The sequence below is a fragment of the Prionailurus viverrinus genome, chromosome B4 (genome assembly GCF_022837055.1).
Source record: "Prionailurus viverrinus isolate Anna chromosome B4, UM_Priviv_1.0, whole genome shotgun sequence".
NCBI lineage: Eukaryota > Metazoa > Chordata > Mammalia > Carnivora > Felidae > Prionailurus > Prionailurus viverrinus.
The window spans coordinates 67,706,860-67,730,837 of NC_062567.1; positions in this window are offsets into that span (position 1 = coordinate 67,706,860).

A 23,978-nucleotide genomic window follows, 5' to 3' on the forward strand; every position below is an offset into this window, starting at 1 on the left:
TATCCAAGGCTCCCAGTTTCACCTAGTTCATACCTCATTATACATCCCACTGTCTGAATGACAGCCTTGCTGGATAAGGGATTTGGGGGGGCATAATTTTCCTCTTCAGCACATTGAATATTTCCTACTACTCCCTTCTGGTCTGCCAAGTGTCAGTGGACAGGTTAGTTACTACCTTTATATGTCTACCCTTGTAGGTTAAGGCCTGTTTGTCCCTAGCTGCTCTCAGAATTCTGTTTATCTTTGTATTTTGCAAGGTTCGCAGCACAGATTCACTGTGATATGCTGTGGAGACCTAGTCCTGTTACATCTGAAGGGAGTTCTCTGTGCCTCCTGGATTTGGATGTCTGCTTCCTTCCCCAAATTAGCGAAGTTCTCAGCTATAGTTTGTTCAAGTAAACCTTCTTCCCCTTTCTCTCTCTTCTTCTTCTTCTAATTCTTCTTCTAATTCTTCTTCTTCTGGAACTCCTATGATACAGATATTATTACATTTCATTGAATCACTTAGTTCTCCAATTCTCCCCTCATGGTCTAGTATTTTCTTCTTTTTCTCTCAACTTCATCATTTTCCATAATTTTATCTTCTATTTCACTTATTCTCCCCTCTGCTTCCTCCATTCTTCCTGTCACTGCATCTAGTTTATTTTGCACCTCATTAACAGCATTTCTTAATTTGTTGTAACTGTTTCTTAGCTCCTTGATCTTTGCAACAATAGATTCTCAGCTGTCTTCTATGCTTTTTTTTTCTAGCCCAGCTATTAATCTTATGACTATTATCCTAATTTTTTTAAAATCAGATGTATTGTTTATATGTTTTGAGCCATTCTCTAGCTGTCATTTCTTCCTCGAATTTCTTTTGAGGAGAATTCTTCTACTTAGCCATTTTGGCGAGTTTTCTGTCCTTTAATAGCTTGTTATATGTCCTGCACCTGCGAGCACTACTATATTAAAAACAAGTCATACACTGTCCAGGGCCTGGCCCTTCAAGAGATGTGTTTGGAATGTGTTGTGTGCTCTCTGTTGTGACTCTGGTTGCTTTATCTCCCTAGTCATAGTGGTGATTTGGACCTTCCACCAGGTGTGTTTTAATTTGTTCATTTAAGTAATCCTGGAAAAAATTTAAATAAGGGTGTGGTGGAAGAAGCCTTGTCCCATATAAAGAGAGAAATGACAGGGGTGGGGAAAAAGAAGAGAAAAAAAATTGACCAGGCAGAGAATCAGAGAAACTATATGGCTTAATCCAGAGAGAGAGGAAAATAAAGACATACAGAAGAGGTGTAAAAAGAATAGGTTTAAAAACATCTGCTTAAACAAACCAACAACCAGAATAGAGAAGAAATAAGAGGAATAAAGAAAAAAAATATGTGTAAATATGTAAAATAAGAATTGATCAAGAATCAAATCAGAAAATGCAAAACCTCTGGACCAATATTTGATGATGGCTTGGAACCGGTGGGTGTGTTGATCTGAAGGAGGAGCTGTCTGGTTAGATCAGTGTCAAACTTGTTCTGTTAGATACCCAGTTACCAGGCATAGAGGGGTGTGGTTTGGTGTAGGCGGGTTCCACCTACACTGTGGACCAGCTGTCCCTTTCCCTGAAGCCCTACCTTGTTGGTGATGGGGAGAAAAATGGCGACACCCCAGTTTCTTCTCCCCAGACTGGACATCCCAGACCACTCTGTTCAGGTTGTCCTCACAGTGCCAAGGCAGCTAGTTTGTCCTGCTCCACAATCTTCCATGCCTCCCAGGTGCTCTGGTGGGATTCAAACCCCGACATCTTAAAGGCTCCTGCTTCATGTGCACCGGTTCCAGGGTAGTGGCACTCTGCCCCACCGACAAAGGGCCTCTGGCTGGCTGGTGCCTGCAGGGTCTTTTGTCCTTCTTGGAGAGCCTTTACACCTTCTTCCCACCTTCTTCAAGAGAAGGGACTGTGCTTTCTGACTGTACCTCTGAGCTCGCTATTGAGCCTGGGGCTGGCTCCCCCTTCCCCCAGGTGCATGTACAGGGCAGCTGGTCCCAGTCCAGAGGAAGTCCCACAACCCTGGGTTGTCACCTCTAAGGCTGTTTCCAAGTTAGAAATTGGTTCTTTGTTTTTTTCATTCCCTGGTCAGTGATCTGGAGAGGTTTTTTCTCTTGTCCAAATACAATCCTACACTTCCACAGCCTCTCTTTCTCTTCCTTTTGTCTCTCCACAGAAGGGGATCCCTCTCCTCCAGGCCTATAGCTCCCATTTTATCTCTCCCAGTTTGTAATCACACACCTATGGCCCACCAAGCTGTCCACGTGGGCCCTTGGAGATGTTTCTGTCACTCTGCAGCCTGGATTCCTGGAATTCCAAGTCTTCTGGCCTCAATACTGCTGTTTTTGAGGGATGAGGGAACTTCAGGCCCCCCTAATTCTCCACCATATTGACTCCTTCCATGCCAATCTTTTATGATATCTGGATTTTGATTCAGAGGTAGGAAGGCTATCTCCATTATAGGATTATAAAGGAATTCTCAGATATTTCTTTCTACTATTCTTATTATATAATGTAATTTGCCCTTTTTCCTATTGTGTAATGTGATATATGGATCCAACTTTATTTTGTTCCATTTTTGGATCCATTGTGAAATGCTAAATTCTCATATAAATGTTAGGGTTTTGTTTTCGTTTTTGACTATCAATTTTTTCCCATTGTCTTTCTAGTCACATTTTATATTTTAATATCTGGTAGAGCTAGTTCACATACATTGCCCCTTTTTAAAAAGTATGTCTGCTGTTTATCTTTCCAGTGAGTTAGATTGTATTATTCCAAACAAAACAATAAATAAATCAATAATTCTTTTGTACTTGGATATCCAGTTTTCCCAGTACCATTTATTTTATTGATTTTAATTGAAGTATAGTTGACATACAATGTTACATTAGTTTTGGGTGTACCATAGTGATTCAGCAATTCTATAGGTTATGCTGTGCTCACCACAAGTCTAGCTACCATCTGCCACCATACAATGATATTACAATACCACTGACTATATTCCCTATCCTATACCTTTCATCCTTATGACTTATTCATCCCCTAACTGGAAGTCAGTACCTCCCATTCCCCTTCACCCATTTTGCCCAGGCCCCCACCACTTTCCCTGTGGCAACCACCAATTTGTTTTCCGTATTTATGAGTCTGTTTCTATTTTTTTGTTCATTTTTGTTTTTAGATTGCACATATAAGAGAACTCATATGGTATTTGTCTTCAGCTATCTAATTTATTTCACTTAGCATTACAACCTCTAGGTCCATCCATGTTGTCACAAATCACAAGATCTCATTTTTTATCACTGAGTAATATTCCACTGTATATTCCCAATACCATTTATTGAAGACTATCCTTTTCCCACTTGGTGCCCCTATCAAAGTTTAGTTCACTCTATATGTGTGGTTGTATTTCTGAACTCTAGATTCTTTGTCATTGGTCTATGTGTCTGGTTTTATGCCAGTACCATGATGTTTTGATAACTATAGCTTTGTAACATCATCTGAAATTAGGAAATGTGATACCATTGGCTTTGTTCTTTCTCAAGATTGCTTTAGCTATTCAAAAATGCTTTGGTCTTTTGAGGTTCCATGTGAATTTTAGGATTATTATTACTATTTCTATGAAAAATGCCTTCAGAGTTTGATAGGGATTTTGTTGAATTTGTACGCTGCTATGGGTAGACATTTTAACAATATTAATTCTTCCAATCCATGTAAATATAGGCTAGTTTTCCATTTACTTGTGTCATCTTCAATTTCCTTCATCAACATTTTACAGTTTTCAGTGTATAGGTCTTTTGCTTCCTTGGTTAAATTTATTCCTAAGTACACAATATTTGATAGTATTGTAAATGGTATGGTTTTCTCAATTCCTCTTCTGATAGTTCATTTTTAGTACATAGAAACACAAATAATTTTTTATATGATTTTGTATTCTGAAACTTCACTGAATTTATTTGTTCTAATATTTTTGGGTAGAGACTTTACGGTTTTCTCTTCTATATAGAGGGTCATGTCATCTGCAAACAGAGATGATTTTACTTATTTCCAATTAAGATGCTTTTTATATCTTTGTCTTACCTAAGTGTTCTGGTTAGAACTTCTAGTACTATGTTGAATAAAAGTGCTTAAATGTGTCTTATTCCTGATCTTAGAGGAAAACTTTCAACTTTTCATCAATGAGTATGATGTTAGCTATAGACTAGCCATACATGGCCTTTATTATGTTAAGGTATGTTTCTTTTACACCTTAGTTGTTGACAGTTTTTTCTCATAAAAAGATGTTGATTTTTGTCAAATGCTTTTATTGCATCTATTGCAATGATCAGGTGATTTCTACCCTTTATTCTGCTAATATAATATATCACATTGACTGATTTCATATGTTTAATCTCCTTGCATCCCAGAGATAAATCCCTCTTGATCATGGTATGATTGTTTTTAGGTACTGTTGAAAAAAAGTGAAACTGAACCCCTATATCACACCATTCACAAATCAACTCAAATTGGATTAAAGACTTAAATATAGGATCTAAAACTATAAAACTTCTAAAGTAAAATAGGAACAAAGCTCTTTGACATTGATCATGACAATACTATTTTTCTTTTAATGTGACCTTAAATACAGACAACAAACACAAAAACAAATGGGACTACATCAAACTAAAAAGATCCTATGCAGCAATGGAAACAATCAACAGAATGAAAAGGCAAACTGTGACATAGAAGAAAATATTTCCAAACTATATATCTCACAGGGGTTAATATCTAAGATGTATAAGGCACTCCTACAACTCAGTAGCCAAAAAATTAAAAAATCTAATTACAAATGGGCCAAGGACCTGAATAGACATCTTCCAAAGGAGACACACAAATGACCAGCAGGCATATGAAAATGTACTCCACATCTCCAATGACCAAGAAAATGCAAACCAAAACCACAATTAGATATTGCCTTAGATCTCTTAAGATGAATATTATCCAAGACACAGAGATTACAAGTGCTGCTGAGGACGTAGAGCAAAGGGAACTCTTCCACAATGTTGGTGGGATTGTAAATTGGTACAGCCTTTATACAAAACAGTATGGAGAGTCCTCAAAAATAAAACTAAAACTGGCATATGATCCAGCAATCCCACTTCTCAGGATATAGACAAAGGAAGTGGAATTACTATCTTAAAGAGATATCTGCACTCCCATTTTTTTTATAGCATTATCAAATAGCCAAGATATGGAAATAACCTAAGTGTCTGTCAACAAATGAATGGGTGAAGAAAACGTTTATCTGTATATACAGATATAAATATATATCTGTATATTGTATATATATTTATATCTGTATATACAATAGAATATTATTCAGCCATAAAGAAGTAGGAAATCCTGGCATTTGTAACAACATGGATCCATCTGGAGAACACTATGCTAGCTGAAATAAATCAGAAAAAGACAAGTGCTGTATGATCACACGTATATGGAATCTTTAAAAAAAAAAAGTCAGTCATAGAAACAGTAGAATGGTGCTTGTCAGAGGCTAGGAAGTGGGCAAAATAGGGAGGTGTTGGTCAAAGTGTATAAACTTTCAGTTGTAAGATGAATAAATTTTGGGGATCTAATGTACAGCATGGTGACTATAGTTAATACTATATTTTATGCTTGAAATTTGCTAAGAGTAGACCTTTAGTGTTCATACTACCAAAAAAATGGTAACTATGTAAGGTAATGGATATATTAATTAACTAAATTGTGGTAATCATTTCACAATGTATATTATCATGTTGTACACTCACTTTTAATATATACAATTTGTCAATTATACCTCAATAAAACTGGAAAAAAATCAATACCTGCAGTGATTATTTAAATGTATAGAGTAATGTAGAGAGAAATGACAGGTATATCATATCCAAGTATGGTTTTTCCATTTTCCCAAGTCTTCTGTATTCTTAAATAGCATTTTAAAGTTATGTTCATATAGAAATATTTTTCTAAGGATGTCTTTTTAACATTTTTGTTGCTTTTATAAACAGGATATTAACTATTCTGTTAAATATATATTTTTATATATCCTGTGAATGTAGTGTAGTGTTAAGCATGTTCACATTGTTGTGCAATAGATGTCTAGAACATTTTCATCTTGCAAAACTAAAATACTATACCCCTCCATTATAGTTTAAATTTTATATTGTGTATATGAACAGTTAATATCTTCATTTTGTTTTATTTTCTGTTTCACCAGCTTTCTAAATCCTTTTATTGTTTTTAATGGTTTTAAAATGATCATCTTTGGTTTCTGTATATATCACATCTGCAAATAGAGTTTTATCTCTTCCATGAAAATGTGTTTACTTCTGATTTTTTTTCTCTTGTCTGTCTTGGCTATGATCTCCAGTAAAATGTTAAGTAACAGAGGTGATAGTGGACATCCTTATCTCGTTCCTGACTTTAGTGAAAAGTTCATTAAGATACATTTTATCATGTTTGCTGTATTTGGTTTGGTCTTATTTTTATTGGAGGTTTTAAAAAATTCTAATTAAGCAACATGTTGAGCTTTTTCAGTATTACAAGTTATTTCTTCTTAGATGTATTCATATGATGGATTATATTAATAGGTTTCTTATCATTAAGCCATCCTTACTTTCCTGTAAAATTCATCATGGTCCCAAAGTATTGTTCTTTTAATGTGCTTAAGGATTCTGTGCTTACTTTAGGTATTTGTATCTATATTCAAAAATGAAATTGACTTGTAACAGTCTAAGTCAAACTTGGTCATTTTCCTTCTTTTTCTATGTTTGGAAACAGTTAAAAGAGCATTGAATTATGTGCTTTTTAAGGTTTAGCTGAATTACCCTATAAAATCTAGAAAGTCAGCTAAGTATGGTGCTTTAGGTGGGTTGCCGCTTGAAAACTTCCTTTCTCTCTCTTTTTTTCTCCTGCTTAAATTGAGTTTTTCAATTCTTTCTTTCTTTCCCAGAGTCACTGTTGGTACCATATTGTCTTAGAAAACCATCCACTTCACCCAGTTTTTATTTCCATGTTTTTAGTGAAGAAACTGAATTTAGGGACATGCACTGATACAGTGATGACATTACTATTCATTATGAATATTATTATCCATTAATAATAGGAATGTGAAAAGCTGGAAACTAGAAAAGATTCTACCTATAATTTAAACCATTTTTTCTGTTTTCAAAAGCTAAAAGAATTTTAGAAAAGAAAATCTAATTTGCAAATTTCTTCAGTCATTTACATTTCTAATGAAGACAAATAAATACACTCAGTAACAAACATACGAACCTCAGGAAGTCCTACTAGGGAAATATCCTTACACCAGGCTGCACACTAAGTTCTTCACGGGTCATATATATTTTAGAGGACTCTAAAGCTTGTACATACCATAAATCTCAGAATTGAAGAAGAGTTCTCATACCTACAGAATGACTTAGCAGATACAGGAAGAGACAGAGTTTTCCTAAAGATAAAGGTGCTAAACACAACATAAGGAAACATATGTTCCTGAGAGAAACATTTAAGGAATTCTTCACTGTATATCATGAAATAAAAAAATAATTATTCAAAGGAATGAGAAAATCAAATCCACACAAAACCAGAATAATTAAAATCTACATGAATTAGGCTTTTAGAAGAATTAGTAAGTTACCTAAGTTATCAAGTTTGGAAGTCCTATTCTCATTTCTAATACTTTAGCACATTTATAAAGATTTTTTTTCCTTTTTTCCTTTATTCTGCTTTATCACATTTCTTTCTTTAGAGCACACATCATATTTTTTACCTTATAAGATTTAAACTTAAAAAGGACCCAAGAACATTTTCCCTTTTCAGCTATAGTTTAAAATCATTTTTAAAGAAAGATTTTCTAGAACCATGAATGCTTGGAAGAAAGCATTCTAGAAAGAAGCTCAAGAATTGCTTAGGCAATTCAAATACTAAAGCACAAAGCACAATGTAAAATATATAAAACAATGAGTTAATCTTCTACCAAGGAGGAAAATGGGTCATAAAGAATAAAGAATACAACCAGATACAGACTAAGCACCTAACATTGAAATTAGATTACAAGTTCAATATTTCCTTTTCTCCATTTATCAAATCAAGTCAGTTCTATGTGTCTGATTCTAGGAAATTAATAAAATTCAAGACAAATTAGAATAATTTCCTTTGGGAGAGAAAATCATCTAGCAAGACTATAGGTAGAAAAGGGCGTATTTTCAGCTCCAATGTCTGGCACTTGAAACTATATACAATTCTAATCACATACATGCTAATAACAAGGAAGGGGTTCAATCATTCTATTTCTTAATAGAGGTGGTATAAGTTATTTATTGAATCCTGATGAAAGAGCCTACAATATTTTCCTTTCACTCCATTGGAAAGGGCTGTAATTACATGGAAATCCATGATAATGTATTAAAGATCCCATGTCACTGCTCTGTAGAGCACTTAGAATGGAGTAACATTACACCACACAGGGCAATTAGAATGCAACTAATTAGTGTCACTTACTGGGAAAAGCAACTGATTAATTATGTTTAGACATTGCTGCTGAGAGAAAACTCAGAGCCTATAGCTTCTAAATTGCATGCTCCGCCATTAAGCTAATCGAACACCTCTGCTAGCTCAATAGTTACCCCATATTTAATTCAGCCTCACTATCCAGCTAATACAGGCACCCCTGAAGTTCTGCACTAATGCTATGTTCATGAAACTACTGTACATCAGAATTACAGTGTACTTTTCCCTCTATCACATTAGGAGAGTAATTAGTAAGGCAGCTGTGCAGCTACAGACTTCTAGACTCAACTCGGTGGGTAATAATATATTTCATCGTCATAGAAACAATATCCTAGCACCTTCAGCACATCAGTTTGGAAAATGAGAATCGCTCAGGGAGTCAAAGGAGGAGATGTGAGTATCTTTGTCAGCCTCTTGAAGCTACCGTGTCAAGAAGGCATTTTTAAAAGGGCCCCATACTCATGCCCAAATTTTGCCAAGTACCCATTTACCCTCAAATGTCTCATTTTGCTTTCCTGAAATGATTCTGATAATTGCCTCTCCTCTGTCATCTCCGTGTTTATGCCACACCAGGGTGGGAGGTGAGGCCAGATGGTTATTTGAAAGCGTCTCAGCCTGGCTTGCAGAATTTCTTTAAAGAAAAAGCTGCTAAACACCAGAATCAAAATAACCACAATAGAAGGACAAATAGGCTCCTAAGAGACACAACTAAGGACTTCTTCAACACAAATCATATAATTAAAAAATAATTATTCAAGAGAATAAGTCTACTCCATTACATTTCTTTTTTTTTTTTTAATTTTTTTTTCAACGTTTTATTTTTATTTTTGGGACAGAGAGAGACAGAGCATGAACGGGGGAGGGGCAGAGAGAGAGGGAGACACAGAATCGGAAACAGGCTCCAGGCTCTGAGCCATCAGCCCAGAGCCTGACGTGGGGCTCGAACTCCCAGACCGTGAGATCGTGACCTGGCTGAAGTCGGAGGCTCAACCAACTGCGCCACCCAGGCGCCCCTACTCCATTACATTTCTACTTAAATCTGAAATTTGTTCTTAAGACTGATAGGGAGGATACTCAACTCCACTTCTGCTGTGTGCAGGAACAGCAGAGGCCCATCCAAGGTGAGCATTCACTCCTTCTTACAGATCCACTGAGTTCTGTCCACAACGCAGGTGGTGAGTCCCAGACCGTGTTGTAAAAAACGATCTCCATTATGAACTGAGCCTGACCCAAAGAGAGGGGACCTTGGCGAGCTGAATTTTTAAGTTGACAATTTATAATGTCAACTAGGACATCTCCTCTCCTTTTAAATTCTTTCTTCTCCCTCTGCCCCTGCCCAATTCCAGGCTTCTATTGGTTTCCATCTGTGTTATCAATTATCATAGGTTCATCATTTCATATTTAACATGTAGAAGATTTATGTATGAATCTTATTAAAATGCAATATACCTATGGTTAGCAATACTGTATTGTATACTTGAAATTTGCTAGGAGGGTATATCTTAAGTGTTCTCATTGAAGGAGGAAGAAGGTGAGGAGGAAGAGAAAAAAACGGTAACTGTGTGAGATTATGGATAGATGGATGTGTTAGTTAGCTTGATTGTGATGATTATTTCACCATGTATATCAAACACCAAAGTGTACACTCTAAGTAGAAATAATTTTTATTTATCAGTTATACCTCAATAAAGCTGAAAAAAAAATGCAGATTCCAACTTGGTAGGTTTTGTATTTGGCACAAGGTTTGACATTTCTACCAAGTGCCCATGTCCTCTTAATGCAACAAGCCAGCCAAACATGGCTTGAGTAGCAGGCTTCTAAGTGACCTGCTTGTGTCTAGTTTCTCCCTTTCCCAAAGCACCCTTAAATATTGCATTTGGGTTAATTTCTCTAAAGTTACACTTCATGAAATGTGACTCCAGGGTTTTCTGTAATAGGATCAGATCCCATTTGAGACCTGATTAGTCATAACTTCTTAGGGTGATGTCCCCAAAACTCCAATTTTAACAATCATACCCCAATGGTTCTCACGTACCCTAAAATTTGAGAATTGCTATCATAAGGCAAGTATAATAGCCTTATCAAGTTATTTGCTCTTTCTAAAGCATTTTTAATGAAGACTTCAACGTTTTATTTATTTTTTGAGAGAGAGAGAGAGAGTGATTGGGGAGGATCAAAAGTGGGCTCTGCGCTGACAGGGTGACAGCAATGAGCTCAATGGGGGGCTTGAACTCCTGAACGCCAAGATCCAAGATCGTGACAGGAGTTGAAGTCAGTCGCACAACCAACTGAGCCACACAGGTGCCCCCTAAAACAATTTTTAATGGTCTCTTACTAGTGAATAAAATCCCAAGTTTCTCACCTGATATTTAACTTTTTGCATTTTCTATTCTCCATGCCTTTGTTATGCTGGTTCTACATATTTAGGGAGAGAGAAGCTGACATAATAAAAATGGTATTAACTGTCCTTACTGAGCATCTCATTCATCTCATTTTACCCACTGAAATCTCACCATTCGTGTGTGATAATTTATTTCATTTCACTATCTTAACCCTTTGAGGTACATAATATTTCCTCCATTTTACAGATGACAAATGTGAATGTCAGAGAGAGAGGCAGGTTTATTGGTGTGATGGATTCAGAAGCTCATGCTATTTTCAACCATATTACATAACCTGGAAAGTCACCTGAATTGCTTTATAAATGTTTCCCTCTCAAATCATTATTTGTATGGCAAACAACTGGCAAAAATTTATGGCCATTTCTGGTGCACGCAACGAATGTTGGACCTATGTGCTAGACAAAATCACAGTTTTGCTGTACTGATGAAGCAAAGTGTTTCTAGTCCCCCTTTCTTTCTAAAGCTCTATTAAATTTTGCTTGTAATAGTCTAGCTCTCAGAATGACTCTCCAGACTAGTTGCAATAAAGAGTCTTTATAAAATATACAGGCCACGAATCCATCTTAAAAATTTAAAACCATCTGTGCATTGTTCGCCTAACACAGAACATATTTATTTGCACAATTCATGTACGTTCTGTTGTCACAGAATATCAACGAATCACCAAGAGCTGTTGATGAATTTAAAGTAATATTTAGTATTGTTTATAAAAGACATTCCTGTAAAAATGTAAAAACTACTTTAACAGGAGACTGAATTTTACCATTTTTTACATTAGCACTTTATAAATGGAGTGTATAAATCAATCATCAAATGGCATGTATTAAGAACTCTCAAGCATATGGTGTTATCTGAGGCAATGCATGAATAAAGCAGAGACATCTCTGTGATCTCCATTCCTAAAATAGAAAACGTGACATGGCAGAAAGTGAACAAGAATAGTTTTGTATCTCTTAACGTAATTGTCCCATTTGTCACTGGATTAAGGAAAAGAGGGCAATTTAGCACAAACCATCACTTTCTGTGGGTTACAGGGATTGGGACATTCAAAGAAACTTTTTCTACTGGTAAAATATCTCTAGGAATCTTGGAAAATATGTATGACCTCATATTAAGTGGGTATCATCAGTATCAAGCTAAGGATTTTGAATGGTCAGTTAGTGCTGTTTTGATTTGCAAAATAAATTAGGAAAGCAAATCAGTAGCTAAGAAGATCTTAAATGATTTCTTTAACACCACATAAGTAAAACCAAATCATCTTGTATGAGCCAAAAGGAAAGGATCCTCACAAATATTTTTTAAGTTTTTAATTGAAGTGTAGTTGACACAGAATATTAGTGTCAGGTGTATGACACAGTGATTCAACAATTGTATACATTATGAAATGCTCACCATGATAAGTGTTGTTACCATCTGTCACCACATCAACTTTTACAATATTATTGACTATATCCCCTATGCTGTGCTTTTCATCCCTTGTGACTTATTTTATAACTGGAAGTTTGTACCTCTTAGTCCTTGTCACTTATTTCGCCCATTCCTCCACCTCCCCTTTCTTCTTTCAACCACTAGTTCTCTAGGAGTCTGTTTCTGTCTGATTTGTTTTTTAGGTTCCATGTGTAAGTGAAGTCATATAGTACTTGTCTTTCTCTAAGAATAATATAGTCTAGGTTCATCTTAGTTGTCATAAATGGCAAGATCGCATTCTTTTTAGAGCAGAGTAATATCTCTCTCTCTCTCACACACACACACACACACACACACACACACACACACACACCACATCATCTTTATCCATTCATCCATAGATGGACACAGGTTGCTTCCCTATCTTGACTATTATACATAATTCTGCAATAAACATAGGGGTGCATCCTCCCAAGTCTTTTAATGGGAAGTCTGGTCAACTAAGTCAGAGCCCCAATTCTGAATTTCAATACATCAAAAAATACAAGTTATATGTAACATGATAAAATGTATGGGGCACAGACATAAATTAAAAGTAACAACAATAATAATGATAAAGACTAAAGGAGTAGTTACTATACTACTGCTATAATACTGGATTAAATTATATTCCACCTTCTTATTAGGCATATTGCATAGCACAAGGAATGCTGAGAGGCAAAATGCTGATTTCTTAAAATATTCTATTGCTCCTTATAGTTCTAATATCCCATACTTCTGTTTTTCCATAGAATCTTCCTATGAGTCTTTAACCCTAATGAAAAAAAGTAAATGGGGCTAAGCTGCTACTTTAATGGCTGAGACATAGGTCATTACTTTAAAACTGCAGAGTAAAACTTTCCATGTAAAATATTTTTTGGATGTTTGACTGATGCTTTAGACTTAGGGTTTTTTAAATTCAGAAACAAATACTATATCCCTGTGTGCCTATCCCTTCTACAATAGAACTCATTTACTCTAAAAACAGAGACATTTATTAGCATCTAAATTTTTAGTCACTGAAATCGAAAGTTCAAATATGTATGTTAACACAGCATTAAATATTATAGATCCAATTTTATTAAGGTTCTTTGTAACCTAAGGATGGGCTATTGAAACAGGTTATCTAAACATGAATAGTAACCTTCCTTAGAGGATAACCACTCTCCCTCCTTCTGTTCCAGATCTAGCTATTTTTGTAACTCATTCCTGATAATTAGGAATGTGTCTGTCAAGTCACAGGCAAAGACGATCCAGCCCCATCATTCCTTCTTATTCATAGTGAGTTTTCTCTGGCCATAGATATTAAACTTCATAAACCAATAAAAAAATTTCATAAACCAAAAAAAATATTGAAAACAATATCCCCAACAATATCTGTTTTTCTAACTGTATGTGCCCTATTGAAGCCAGGTACTTCCTGTGCCCCCCACCCCCAATTCAGACATTCATCAATTCTCTAAATCTTTGATCTTGCTGTCTTCCCTCCCTTTTCTTTCTCTCTCCCTTTCTTCTTCCTTTCTCCCTCATATCAATTCATATTTCTTTTAGATTTTAAATACTTTATGACATATTTCCTTGGAAACTATACAATTAATAATTTAATAGCTTATTGTAATTTTCTCATAACTGTACATGGACCTACAATAAGAAAGCCTATTGTAATAAATTGACTTTTCACATCTCTGGGCATCAAAATTTATTTTTGGTCTGAGGCATCATTCTTCAGAGTAAGACCATTCAGGAATTTGCCATTTAAAAAAAAATAGAATAGGGAAATCATGTTAACATGTGAAAAGCAACCAGAAAACTGTTCTCTTTGCAATTCTCTCCACTTTACTATAGATGTATGTGAATGTATACATGAATATAGTGACATGGAGAGGGACCTGCCTGACAATAGTCATGAAAGTAATAGTCAATTTAAGATATCAGAACCTTGGTGGCCATTTAATAGAGTCTGCCAGGAAGTATAATGGTATCCACACCTGCACTCAGTTCTTGTTCAGCTTGGACCCCAGTGGAGTTCTTCTTTCCCAACAAAATAGAGTATTACTATGGCAGCTTGCAAAGTAGCAGGACAGGACCATCCTGTTGCTCATGAGCAGCTTGGAACAGTCGTTTTGCACTATGAACATCTTTAGGACTAGCTCTGAAAAACTCTTGACAATTTTTGTAATTATAAACGATAAAAGACCTGAAATAAAGAAATCACTCCTCTGCTATAGAACAGAGTGGGGCACAAATAGATAAGTAATTTGGGGGCAGGGGAGGGGAAGGCCAGAAATTTGCACTGGACCAGCATAGAGGATGCAAATTCATATCAAAATCTTACTATGCATTATTTGTTTGTTTTATTTATTTATAGTTCCAATAAGAGCATGGATTCTAGACTCAAATGGCTTTCCTTTAAATCAGTTCTCCACTAGTTACAGGTCTATGACCTTGGGCAAATTTCTTAACTTCTCCGAGCCACCAAGTCCTCAGTATTAAAATGGAGATAATAGTATGCAGTACCCATAAAATGCAGAGGCATAGACGCTCTTATGTTATTGTGTTTTATTTTTAAATTTTGAATCCCTCCGACTTACTTCTGGAGTTTATTAAAAGTACAGATTTATTCAGTGGAAAAACAGATCATCGGAGGCAACACATCGCAGATGCACACGCAGGATTGATGGGAATGAATCAACATGCCACATCCACTGCAGCTTTGCACAGCACATTGAACATATATACTGTAATGCAAGCTCTGTAAGACATTTATAATGTCTTTTCCAGACATTAAGGATAATTTCTCCCTCTCATAACGTTTGTGTAAGGGTTAAATGGGTTCAGGTATTGAAAGTGCTTACATATCAAGGCCACGGGGATCATAATGAAAGTGCTAGATGTTATTGTTATTTACATAGAAAGGTGGACTTAGTTTTTATTTTCATTGTGGTTTTATTTTTATTTCTCTTAATTTTTTTAATGCTTGTTTATTTTTGAAGGAGAGAAAGAGACAGAGTGTGAGTGGGGGTGGAGCAGAAAGAGAGGGAGACACAGAATCCGAAGCAGGCTCCAGGCTCTGAGCTGTCAGCACAGAGCCCAACGCAGGGTTCAAACTCACAAACCGCGAGATCATGACCTGAGCCAAAGTCGGACACTCAACCGACTGAGCCACCCAGGCGCCCCATCTTCATTGTGTTTTTTTCTAATTGTTTTTTTAACATTTATTCACTTTTGAGAGACAGAGAGAGACAGAGGATGAGCAGGGAAGGGGCAGAGAGAGTAAGAGACACAGAATCCAAAGCAGGCTCCAGGCTCCAAGCTGAGCTGAAGTCAGATGCTCAACCAACTGAGCCACCCAGGCGCCTTTTTATTAGGGTTTTAATGATTGTCGTATAATCCTTTTTTTTCTTTTTATATGCAGTCATACATTAGAGACCCCTCCAGGACCTATTATATGAGGATATCTGTACTGGTATATCCACCTGACTTTTGCACTTGTCATTCTAGGGACCAGAATGGGAAGATTGTATGAGTGGTTCATCTTCTAGAATGTTACCCTAACCAAGTATATTTTTCTCTGAGTGTCAAATATATTACCATTGTATAAGATACCATTTTCCGTTAGGAAGATAACAAACCAGAAGTTCTGTTCATTTCAGTAGTACTCTTCCAAAAGGCATTGGGTTGTTTATTCAAGGAAAGCAACTTTAAAGTCCTGAACTAGAGGACCAGATGAAGTATCCATCATTTGTGGACTCTTCCCATTAATGGTAGAAAGTGTTATTAAACTAGTTATGTGTAGATTAACACATAATTTTGAAATTGCTTTAAGTCGCACTTTTAGCAATTTCCATAAATAGTAAAACAGGTAAAGAATGACCAGGTCTTCAATGAGTGGCCTTTTTAGCTGCAAAAACACTCCACCTTGGATCAAAGAAAGCAAAGAGGGCTGGAAGGCAAAATAGACAAAAGTATGACTGAACTACAGGGCAACCTGGCATATGTAAGACTCTATCTTAACTAACATGGTGTTTAATTGTCAGGGTGGGCAGTTTGTGGTGAGTTTTATAGTACGGGAGAATAACTTTGCTTACTTTACTTTGTGTCACCAGAGACTTGTCAGAAAATATAGTGAAAAGGTAAAGACCAGATAAATCTAAAGCTTTTCTTCCAAAGCATCTGCTGTGGATTACCTCATTAGCCCTTATTAAGAAATAGCCACATAAATTCAAAGTTTGAAAATCTAAATACCCTGCATTCTAAACACCTGTCTTGGAGATTTGCAGGGCATATCCATATAGTAAAGGGTCTGATAAATTTTATTGTGAAGAAACCTAATTTTGTTTTACCCAGAATTTTCCAATAATATTTGACAATGGAAGCTCCTTAACAGAGATTTAACAGAGATTTTTATTCATTCATCAGTGTTCCGTGGAATAGGTTTGGAAAATGCTGCTCTAGAAGAGAGCTTCCAGAATTCCCCTTTAATCACTGATGGAACACCAATATTCCCAGCAGCGGAAACTAAATTAATTCTGTCTTAATTGCCTTCCCTTCAGTTCAGACATGATCCCAGAATCGTTGTTCACCTCAAATCCTCCCTCCTTTCAACTGTTACCTTTCATGCAAGACTAATTTAGCTTTGTGCCTAGATGCTACTACTTATGCTCAGTTGTCTTGAGGTTGAAAACTTGCCTTCAGACTTTCAGTTTCCCATTCCACATGGAAGGAGCTTAGATATTGTCACTTCATCTTAACAACAACAAAAATCTGAACACACTGAAAAATGAACTCTTCCTGGATACATAAGAGGTGGAAATGCTAGGCAAACTGCTGCCCCCATGGTTGGAAAATCAGACAGACAAATAGAGTGTCACAACTTAGAGCAGAGACTCAGGAGCAGAAACCTTCACCAGAACCAGTGATGGGGTAAGAAAACCTGAACTGTCATTGGTGAATTGCTGGAGGCTCAGTGTGGACAAGTTTGAGAATTAAAAACTTCGGAGGGACCCAGAGGCCCCCTCAATGTTGTGAGATTTACTTCCAGGAGCTGGACTAGATTCCCTCAGTAAAAATCAGAGAAAACTCACCTCCTGCTTGGGGGGCGGGGGGGGGAGGAAAAGGAACCATCCTGAAATTTGCCAGAGCACTCTGTTCTTCACAAGGCCTGCCCTCAGGGGAACTAGTTAACCAGAGCTTAACCTGCTGGGGTATTATCACAGCCTAACTAACCTGGAGAAAAGAAATACCTACCCAACTTCAGCTTCAGCTAGCTCTAGCCTTTCAAGGGGGGACAACTTCAGTCCACACTATCCATCTTGTCCCAGCTAAGGTTGGCGGGGGGGGGGGGGGGGGCGGTGATAGGGAGAAACATTTGTGAAGCTCACAGTCCAGAGGCATACACTCACCAGAAGACTGAGACCTACCTAATCATAGGACTATAGAATGCTTCCCCTCCCCCACACCTCATCACCACATTGCTAAAGGCCTATTTATGGCCATTCCTTTTACCACCACATCTTGTCTGGCTATCAAATAAAATAAAATAAAAATAAAAATAAAAGTAAAGTAAAATAAAATAAAATATATATGAAGTAAACAAAATATAAAATAAAAATAAAATAAAACAAAACAAAATAAAATAAATAAATAAATAAATAATAAAAAAAAAAAATACCACCAAGCATACCAAAAGGCAAAGAACACAATTTGAAGAGGCAAAACAAGTGTCAGAAACAGACATGTCAGGGATGTTGGAATTATCAGGGCATTTAAAGCAACTATGATTAATATGCTAAGGGCTCTAATGGATAGACAGTATGCAAGAACATATGGGCAATGTAAGCAGAGAGATGAAAATTCTAAGAAAAAAAAATAAATGCTAGAGATCAAAAAGACTGTAACAGAAATGACAAATGCTTTTGGTGGGCTTATTAGCCTGGACATGGCTAGGAAAGAATCTTAACTAGAGGATTTATCAATAGAATCCTTGAAAACCAAAAAGCAAAAAGAAAAAAGATGGAAAAACAGAATACCCAAGGACTGTGGGGCAACTATGTAACATGTAACATATATGTAATAGGAACACCAGAAGGAGAAGAAAGACAGAAAGGAACAGAAGGAAAGTTTGAAATAATAATGATTGAGAACTTCCCCAAATTAATGTCAGACACAAAGCCACACATTGGGGAAGCTCAGAGAACATGATCCAGAGTAAATGCCAAACAAAACAAAACAAAACAAAAACCCTGTACCTCGACATATCATTTTCAATTTATAGAAAATCAAAGATAAAGGAAAAGGTCTTGAAGCCAAAGGGGGGTGGGTAAAACACCTTAGAAAGGAATAAAGATGAGAATTACATCTGCTTCTCCTCAGAAACCATACAAGCAAGAAGAGAGTGGAGTGAAATACTGAAAGTGTTGAAAGAAAAAAACCATCAACCTAGAACTCTGTACTCTGCATAATTTTCCTTCAAAAGTGAAGGAGAAATAAAGACTTTCTCAGACAAACAAAAATTGATGGAATTTGTTGCCAGTAGACAAACCTTGCAAGAAATATTAAAAGAAGTTCCTTAGGGAGAAGAAAAATAAAATAGGTCAGAAATTTGTACCTACATAAAGAAGAGCATTGAAGAAAGAATAAGTGAGGTAAAATAAAACTTTTATTTTTCTTATTCTTAACTGACCTAACAGACAATTGTTTGTGTGTAAGAGAGCACCCATGTATGTGCATACACATATATACATTCTATGTATGCTTATATATAAGTGAAATGAATTATAGCAATGATACAAGGGACAGAAAGAAGGAATTAGGATTATTTTGTTATTATAAGGTTCTCACACTACCCATAAAGTAGTATGTTTTTATTTTAAACTGGACTTGGACTAGTTTTATGTTACAAATTCTAGGGAAACCACTAAAAACATAAAACAAAGTAGTATAAGCAATTTGCTAAGAAAGGAGAGAAAATGGATTCACATAAAATGCTTAATTAAAACCACAAAAGGCAGAAAAAGAATGGGGAAAAATGGAAACAACAAATAAGACAACAAATAAAAAAGAGTAAATATGGTAGGTATTAGTCCAACTATATTAGCAATCTCTTTGAATGCCAATCATCTTAATGCGTTAATTAAAAGACATTATTAAAGTGTATCAAAAAAAATTTACCCAACTATGTTGTAAGAAATCTACCTTATGGACACATACAAAGTAAAAGTAAGTGGAAAAAATATATCATGCTAACACTAATCAAAAGCAAACAGGAATAGCTTTCAGGAACAGATAGAGCAGTTCTCAAACTAAGGAAAGTTGTCAAGCATGAAAGAAGGACATTGCATATTGACAAAGAAGTTAGTTCTCAAAGAAGACATAACAGTTCTTAATGTGTGTGTGCCTAATGGAACAACAAAATATGTGACACAAAAACTAATAGAACTGCAAGGAGAAATAGAGGACTACATTATCACAGTTGGAGACTTCAACACCACTCTTTCAGAAATAAGCAGATCCAGCAAGAAGAAAATCAGTAAGGACATAGGTGAATTCAACAATACTGTCAATCAACGGTAGATAAGTAACATCTGTAGATAAACAGATCCAACAGCAGCAGCAGCACACATATTCTCAAGCTCACATCAACATTCACCGAGATATATCACACTCTGAGCCATGAAAATTGCTTTAAGAAATTTAGAATAGAAGTCACATGTCTGCTCAGTGTGGAATTAAAGCACAAAGTGCAGTTAAAGCACAAATCAATAACAGAAGGATAACTGAAAAATTCTAAAATACATAGATACTAAACCACACATGTCTAAATAACACATAGGTTAAAGATGAAATAAAAAATTTTTGAACTAAATGAAAATGAAAACACAACTTATCAAAATTTGTATGATGCTGTGAAAGCAGTGCTTGGAAGAAAATTTATAACACTGAATGCATGTATTAGAAAAGAAGAAAGATAAAATTAATAATCTGTATTTCCCTTATGATAAGTGATGTTGAGCATTTTTTCATGTGTCGTTTGGCCATCTGGATGTCTTCTTTGGAGAAGTGTCTATTCATGTCTTTTGCCCATTTCTTCACTGGATTATTTGTTTTTTGGGTGTTGAGTTTGATAAGTTCTTTATAGATTTTTGGATACTAACCCTTTATCTGATATGTCATTTGTAAATGTCTTCTCCCATTCTGTCGATTGCCTTTTAGTTTTGCTGATTGTTCCCTTCGCTGTGCAGAAGCTTTTTATTTTGATGAGATCCCAATAGTTCATTTTTGCTTTGGTTTCCCTTGCCCCTGGAGATATGTTGGGTATGAAGTGAGATACCACCTCACACCTGTCAGAATGGCTAACATTAACAACTCAGGCAACAACAGATGTTGGCGAGGATGTGGAGAAAGAGGTTCTTTCTGCACTGCTGGTAGGAATGCAAACTAGTGCAGCCACTCTGGAAAACAGTATGGAGGTTCCTCAGAAAGTTAAAAAAAGAACTACCCTATGACCCAGCAATTGCTCTACTAGGTATTTATCCAAGGGATACAGATATGCTGTTTTGAAGGGGCACATGCACCCCAATGCTTATAGCAGCACTATCAACAATAGCCAAAGTATGGAAAGAGTGCAAATGTCCATCGATGGATGAATAGATAAAGAAGATGTGGTATATATGTATACAATGGAGTATTACTTGGCAATCAAAAAGAATGAAATCTTGGTCTTATGCTAAGCGAAACTAGTGAGAAAAAAACAAATATCATATGACTTCACTCATATGAGGACTTTAAGACACAGAACAGATGAACACAAGGGAAGGTAAGCAAAAATAATACAAAAACAGGGAGGGGGACAAAACATAAGAGATCCTTAAATATGGAAAACAAACAGAGGGGTTACTGGAGGGGTTGTGGAAGGGGGAATAGGCCAAACAGGTAAGGTACATTATGGAATCTACTCCTAAAATCATTGTTGCACTATATGCTAACTAATTTGGATGTAAATTTAAAAAAATAAAAAATAAAATTAATAATCTAAGTTTTCACATATGAAAACTAGAAAATAGCAAATTAAGTCCAAAGTAAGCAGAAGAAAAGAAATAAGAATTAAAGAAGAAATCAATGAAATTAAAAACAGGAAATCAATAAGGAAAATCAAGAAAACCAAAATGTTCTTTGAAAAGATCAATAAAATTGATAAGCCATACTAAGAGAAAAAATAGAAAAGAAAGGACAAAAATTACTAATGTCAGAAATGGAAGAGGGGACATCACTACAGACCCCCTAGATACCAAAAGGTCAATAAAGCAACACTATGAACAACTCTCTGCACACAAATTTGATAACCTAGATGAAATGGATTAATTTATTAAAAGATATAATCCTTAAAATATAAAAATTCACACAAGAAATATCTGAATAGGCCTATATCTATTAAAACTGAATCAATAATTAATAATCTTTCAAAACAGAAAGTACCAGGTTCAGATGGGTTCACTGGTGAATTCTACCAAACATTTAAGGAAGAAATTATATCAATTCTCTTCAATCTCTTTCAAAAGTAAAAGGAGACAGGATACTTCCTAACATATTCTATGAGGTCAGCATCATCCTAAATCAAAACCAAAGACATTACAAGAAAACTACAGACCAATATATCTCAAGAACATAGATATGAAAAATTCTTTAAAAAATATTGGCAAATTTAATTTTTAAAAAGTATGAAAACAATTATTTATCACAACCAAATGGGACTTATCCCAGGTATGCCAGGCTGAATCAACATTCATAGTCAATCAATATAATCCATCACACTACAGACCAAAAAGGGGAAAATCACATGATCTTACCAATAGAGAAAGAAAAAGTCTTTGAAAAATCCAACACCCATTCATGATTAAAAAATTTAAAAAAAAACACCTCTAAGTTGAGTAGGAATAAAGTGAATAGAGAGGGTACCTTCTCAACTTGATAAAGATTATCTGAAAAAGAAAACAAAACAAAACCCTATAGCTAATAACATACCTAATAGTAGGAAACTTGATGCTTTCCCACTAAGATCAAGAAGAAGGCAAAGATGCCTCCTCTCACCCCTCTATTTTAAACACTGTACTGGAAATCCTTGCTACTATAGGAATAAAAGGTATACATATTGAGAAGGAAGACATAAAACTGTTTTTGTTGACATATGGCATGATCATCTATGTATAAAATACAAAGAATCTACAAAAAACCAAAAACCCCTCCCCACCCCGAACTAAATAATGATTATAATGAGGTTGCAAGATACAAGTTTAATGTACAAAAATTACTCCTGCAGTGCCTGGGTGGCTCAGTCTGGTAAGCATCCAACTTTTGGTTTCTGCTCAGGTTGTGATCTCACGGCTTCATGGGTTTGAACCCCACATTGGGCTCCACACTGACAGTGCAGAGCCTACTTGGGATTCTCTGTCTCCTTCTCTCTCTGCCTCATCCCCCCCCCCCCTACTCATGCTGTCTCTGTCTCCCTCATAATAAACAAATAAACTTAAAAAAATTATTTATTCACCTGTTTATCAACAATGAATACATGGAATTTGAAATTAAAAATAGAAAAATAGAATTATAATATGATCCAGCAATCTCACTTCTAGGTATATATCCAAAGTGAATGAAAATAGGATCTTGAAGAAATGCATTCACACCCACATTGCAGCAATATTCACTACAGTCAAGATATGAGAGCAACCTAAAGATCCATCAACAGATGAATGGATAAAGGAGATCCTGCCATTTGCAACTAACTTCGATGAATCTTGAAGCCATTATGCTAAGTCAAATAAGTCAGACACAGGTAGATACTGTATGATATCACTTATATGTGGAATCCAAAAAAGACAGACTCGGAGAAACAGAGAGTAGCGTGGTGGTTACCAAGGACAAGGGGGTGGGAAAAATAGGGAGATGCTGGTCAAAGGATATAAACTTCTAATGATAAGATTAACAAGTTCTGGGGATCTACTGTACAACATAGTTATTATAACTAACAATATTGTAATATTATATTTAAAATATATTTAAATTAAATATTTAATTTAAATATATTTAAATTAAACATAATAAATAAATGTGAGAGGGGGAAGGGCAGAGAGAGAGAGTAAGACACAGAATCTGAAGCAGGCTCAAGGTTCTGAACTGCCAGCACCAGAGCCCAACGCGGGGCTTAAACCCATGAGACATGAGATGCTGACCGGAACTGAAGTTGGACGCTTAACTGACTGAGCACCCAGGCACCCTTAAAAGGACAGATCTTAAATGTTATCACAAAAAAAGAAATAGTAATTATGTGACAGGATGGAGGTGTTATCTAATGCTCTGCAGTAATCATTTTGCAATATATAGGTGTATCAAATCAACACATTGTAGACCTTAAACTTACATAATGTTGTATGTCAATTCTATCTCAATAAAGCTGGAAAAAGCCCATAATACTATTTATATTAGCTCCCAAAGAAATTAAGCACTTAGGCATAATCCTAACAAAATATGTAGCCAACCTATATGAGGAAAACTGAAAAACTCAGATAAATGAAATCAACTAAAGGAAG